This window comes from Alligator sinensis, unplaced genomic scaffold (assembly GCF_000455745.1).
Source record: "Alligator sinensis unplaced genomic scaffold, ASM45574v1 scaffold16_1, whole genome shotgun sequence".
Classification (NCBI taxonomy): domain Eukaryota; kingdom Metazoa; phylum Chordata; order Crocodylia; family Alligatoridae; genus Alligator; species Alligator sinensis.
In genome coordinates, this window is record NW_005842045.1 from 2662287 (window position 1) to 2668055 (window position 5769).

Genomic DNA, 5769 nt, shown 5'->3' on the forward strand with positions numbered 1-5769 from the left:
CCCCCCCACGCCCCCGGCCCGCCTCCTTAGCCTGTCCACTCCACACCCACTGCCAGGGGCACCAGATGGAGTGGGCAGGGGGCAGGCAGGGTCTCCACAGAGACTGGCCTGGGACCCCCATGGGCAGGGTGCGCTTGGCTGGGTAGATGGGATGCGGCTGTGGATGGGCGGGGAGTGGCATCCAGGAGCGGGATGGGCGGGCAGGGCCGGGGCTGGGGCTGGGGCCAGGATCCAGATCACAGAGTGGTGACAGCATGGGGCCAGGGCCTGGGGCAGAACTGCAATCTGCTTCACACGTGTCCCTGTCATAGAGGAAGTGGATCATGGCTCTTTCCCAGGCCCCAGCCCCATGCTGTCACTGCCCTGTGATCACAATCCCAGGCCCCCCCGCCTGCCCATCCCACTCCTGGACACCACTCCCTGCCCACCTGCGACTCCATCCCATTTGCCTGGCCGAGCACACCCTGCCTGCGTGGGTCCCAGCTGGTTTCCATGGAGACCCTGCCTGCCTATCCCATCTGGTGCTCCCAGCAGTGGGTGCAGGGCAGACAGGCCCAGACCAGATAGGATCATCAACTGCCCTCTTCCCCCTGTCACACTGGGCCAGGTCAGTGCTCTGCCTCCCCACCGCCGATTGTGCCTGGCCAGGCCAGTACCCCCCTCCCCTACCCTCCATCCAAGCCCTCAATAGCTCACCCAAATGCCTAAAGCAAAATAATTGCCACCCTGATTTACACTATTGAGGTTTACAATGCACAGGGCCCATTGCGGTGGGTTCCAAGTACTACTACAGTCATTGAGTGTCCAACCGAGGTGAGTGCTACCAGAGAAAGAGAGACAATGCATTTTGCACATAATGTAAGCCTTCAGCTCCCTGAAGGTGGCTCCAAAGAGGATGGAGCTAGACTGTGCTCATCGGTGGCAGATGACAGAACAAGGAGCAACAGTCTCAAGTTGCAGCAAGGGAAGTTTAATTTAGATATTAGGAAAAACTCTCACTAGGAGGGTAGAAAAGCACTGGAACAGGTTACCCAGAGAGGCTGTGGAATCTCCACCCTTGGAGGTTTTTAAGACAAAGCCTTGGTTGGGATAATATAATTGAGGATGGTCCTGCACTGAGCAGAGGGCTGGACTAGATGGCCTCCAATCCTAATTTTCTCTAATTCTAAGCCACAAATCTGTACCCATTTAGGTCCAAAACTATATGCACATACCTATATCAATTCTTCATTTGATTTTATTACTGTAATCTGTTTGTCTGTCCTCACTCTCTACTCTAATCATCACTCATTTTTCTACATAAAAAATTTCAATGGTAAATTACTTGAGGCAGGGATTTGGTCTCACCTCTTAAGATACAGTGGAGTCTGAAGACTTTTTTTAGAATCTCTGAGTGATGACGCATGTCATGTCACAACATCATAGTAGCAGTTTGTGTGGTCATGGTCATATTTTTCCATGAGTCACAGAGAAAAGTCAGTTTTAAAGAAAACTCTTAAGAAGGATTTCTATGCTCAATGGCTCTCACAAACCTCATGAGGATTGGAGGTATATAGTGCTCAGGTTTGTACTTTTACTTTGTAATTCTCACTTTGCAAACAGAACTCAGAGTTCCAATCTGTAAAAGTGTGTAATATCTACCAGGGGTTTACGTTGTAGCCATGTTGGTCTAAGGATATAGGCAAACAAGGTTCCTTGGGTGAATTTGATATCTTTTATTAGACCAACCCAAATGGTTGGAGAATAGTTATTAAGCAAAAATATGGAACGCTTCACGAATTTGCATGTCATCCTTGCGCAGGGGCCATGCTAATCTCCTCTGTATCATTCCAATTTTAGTATATGTGCTGCCAACACAGTTGAGTTGTGAGTATTAATTAGTGACTATTTGTAAAGTAATTTGAAGAGGAGGAGCATTAAGTGCTAGCATCGTTATTACTTGTACTTGAAAAGTGCAGAAGATTTTCCAATTAGCAAAGCAGTTGCAGAGCATGTACTTTCAACATTCTACTTTTTTAGCTCGCAAAATGCTTTCCAGTTCAATGGAAGCACCTTGGAAGCTGTTGGCTTTGTTTCAGTTCAATCACCATTTGCAGTAATTTGTAATTCCGTAAAAGGGAAAATCCTAGCATTAAAAAAAAATAGTTGTGTCAGCAGCTGGGTAGAAGATCTAAATTCAGTCAGGGCATTCCTATTTCTGTGATTAATTTCAAAATCTAGTGCTGTCACTGAAAATGAAGTAATTGCTTGTTCTCCACTGTGTGCAACAATTTTCCTTACGTAATCTTTTTGCCAGCAGTTTAATGGCATCAAAAGGGACAAGGTCAGTATATCTAGAATCTCTCTTGACAAGTAACTGAATCAGCTTGAGCCCTCCCTCATCCAAACCCTGGGGAAACCAAACAGAAATGTATAGGAATAGAACTTCCCCACTCACACACTGCAGAACAGTGAATCTGTATTAGGGGAGCTCAGAAAAATGGAGATGCATACAACAAACTATCTATGAACATAAAAATTAAAATATGTCTCTCATAACTTTGCAGAAGTCTAAAACTGCTTCAAAAGGAATAAACAGTGCTACAACATAACAGGTCTGTCCCCTCTTTTGAGCCCCTCTCTTCCGAAGTCAAAGTTTATGTCTCACTACAACAACTCCCCAAATACCAATAAAGAAATTGTGGGTAGGTAACCTATGTAAAGGAAACTCCCTTTGACAACCCTTCTCACCAATAGAACCATTTCTCCCTCTCAAGCTTCTGGCCATAAAACTTATGCTTATAAATTATGAACAATTTCTAGGAACACAAGGCATACATATCTAGCACTTTCAAATGTTTTCCTTTTTGGCCACAGATGAAAATTGTTCATGCACAGACCTTATGTGCAGGAGAAAAAACAGGAAAAATTGAAGTTGTAGAGGAGAGACAGGTCAAACGGGAATACTGGGAAAAAGTGCTCAAATCAGCGCATGCTATGAGTAAACCAGCCACTCTGCCAGCTACTCTGGGGTCAGGACAGACTTCAAAGAGGTCACAATTAAGGAAGAACAATTCTTCTGTGAGGCAAATGTTGGGTTTAATTCCTCACTGTAATGCAAAATGCAAGTGGAGAAGGGGTTGTACAATTTTCTTCCCTGATGATACAACATTAACTGCATCACTAATGGAACTGGCAGTCTATTTTGCTCTTAGAAACAGACAAACCCTCCTTTCCATATCAAATCTTAATATCTTCAGATATAAATTATATTATTTAGATTTTGTGTTGAAAACAAAGCCATTCAGGGGGAAACTTTACTTTTTTCATTATTTTGCAAAGTTCCACCATTCAGGATATGTCATTGGCAATTTAAGTTCAAGAAGGTCTTTTCAGGAGTCTGAAAGAACAATTTGTACTACATAACCGCTCCTGCATTGCTTTTTTTTTTGCTTTTTTTTTTTTTTTTTTTTTAACTGGCATAGCTAATAAAGCGAAAACTTTAAAGCTCAGAGCTATTTATCTGCCCTCAGCAACAAATTCTCCTAAACAACTGCATCTGTTGAGGGTATGAGTAGATAAGACACATGACTAGTGTTTCAAGAGGATGTTCTGCCTTGAGTAGCTTGGGAAAGCAGCTGGGGTTAAAAGGACAACATCGTAAACGAGACACAAGGTTTGTAATGTTCAACTCCTGTCTTTCTTTCTGTCAATGGCAATTTCAAAGCATCACTCACCAATAATCTGGAGGTGCTTATAATTATAAGATTATAAAAATAGTCAATTACAGACTTGACCATGGTGAATTTTGGGGGAGGAGAAGGTTGCTTTGTTCCATTTTGCTTAACATAAAAGATCCCAGTTCAATCTCATTTATACCAATGGAAAAATATAGTTATGAGATCAGAATCAGGCTTACCAGCTCATACTTGGTTCAAAAAAGACCACAGAATCTATTGCTTACTAGTGGAATTTTAACAGTCTGTGTTTCCTACCAAAATACATGTTGAACATTTCCAGATCTGGCATATTTCCTCATTTAGAAATGAATGAATCATTCAAACACATTTGTTAATTTGCTCTATATACATACAACTGCCACTTACATGGGTCTCTGCTGATTAACTCCCCTGGTCCAACAATGATTCTGAGTTATGCAATATGATGCCTTTTTGCATGAGCCCCAGAATTGTGGAGGCTATGCATTATTTTAGCTCTGTGTGCCCCTGCACCGAGTGCAGTGCGCCCAGAAGAGGAATTGAATCAGTTTGACCCGGCTTGCCCAGCATCTGTATAGCTCACGTGCTTTAAACCAGCTTGAGCTATACCAACGCTGGGGAGCCAGGTCAAACTGACCTGATTCCTCTTCTGGTAAAGCAGTGTTTATTTGTTTTTTTCTCCTGTCTGTTAGCACCCAAAGTGGCCGGTTTTGTAGCACCACAAAATAGAGATCTCCCCACTGGGAGTTCTGAGAACCAAGTAAAATCAACCCCGCAGTTAAAATGTTATTTCCTCCCACTTTCAGAAATGTGAGAAAAATATTTAGAGGGACTGGATGGAGTATTTATATCTGCACCTTTTACTTCCAATTATCTCCCTTCAAGCTCACTAAATTGTGCTTTAATATTATCCAGTTTTAAAACCCCAGTTGCTACCTATCACATCATCTGTGCAAACATCTCTCACAGGGCTACTGATTCTGATTTTTAAGTGCACATCTGAACACGAATTCTGATAAAGCTCGGCATTACCATTGATTCTGAAAAAGACATTAGCAGTTTTCTTCAGAAATATTCTCTTTGCTTCATAAGGCAAGTTTTAACAAAGGTGATAACATTACTAACCCTTGTCAAGGCCATTCCAGAATGATTCTATTAAGCTCCCATTCAGTTGCAGGCTGTCTCAAATAGTCTTAATTTCCTTCCGGTCCTTCAAACAAAACGAAATGGAAATAATGCACTGACCGTTAACATTAAATCTTTTCTTTCAGCTAAACAAAATTCAGTTACAAGGTTTTAGGTCATTGCTGATGTGACTGATAAGCCGTAGACTCAGATATTTGAAAGTCCATGTTATAAAACCCTGTTGATAAGTATAACCATGAATTGTGGGAAAACACTGCTGGGTAATCAAATATCTCGTGTGTTTCTGCATTAAATCCACAGCTGACTCTCTCAGGACTGAACATTTTGCCTACAGCAAAGCTGGGGTGCCAAAACTACAGCTAATGACATGCTTCAATTGTCCTTGACCAAAACTGCATGCACAGATTGCAGTTGGGAGTACCTGGGTGACCCTGCCTTGTTTTCCAGGCAAAGCTTTTAACAGGCGATTTAACAAATAAACAAATATACCCCCTGCTGCCTGCTTGTATTAACTTTTATGGAATTATTGCTTGCAGTGTTAACAGCCTTTTATCCAGTTACCCAGCATCCACTATTTTTTCATATTACCTATTGTCTTGAATTATGCGGTTTCTCTCTCTCTCTCTCTCTCTCTCTCTCTCTAAGCGGAATAACTTAACTCTTTTCAACTTCTTAAACTTGTAAATATGGAAAAGGTAAAGCCAGGCTAACACCAGCCACACAGAACTGGAATATTTACTCTCATTTCACTGACCATTTTCCATGCTCATCTACTGAACTGTCTGGTAGGAAAGCAAGAGAAAAAGCAGGGTAAACACTTCCTGTTCCTTAAGCCATTTGATCATGCTAAAAGGTAGCCAGTTCTAACTGGTTGGTTAAGGTACGATTTTCATTGCAAGAAGGAATTTCTCTGTAAACAATGCTT

The 5769-nt window shown here is 42.1% G+C and overlaps 1 pseudogene; it reads right to left on the reverse strand.

Annotated features, from left to right (window-relative positions):
* Nucleotides 1-1756: 1756 nt before the first annotated feature.
* Nucleotides 1757-1857, reverse strand: LOC112550172 (annotated as a pseudogene).
* Nucleotides 1858-5769: the final 3912 nt, after the last annotated feature.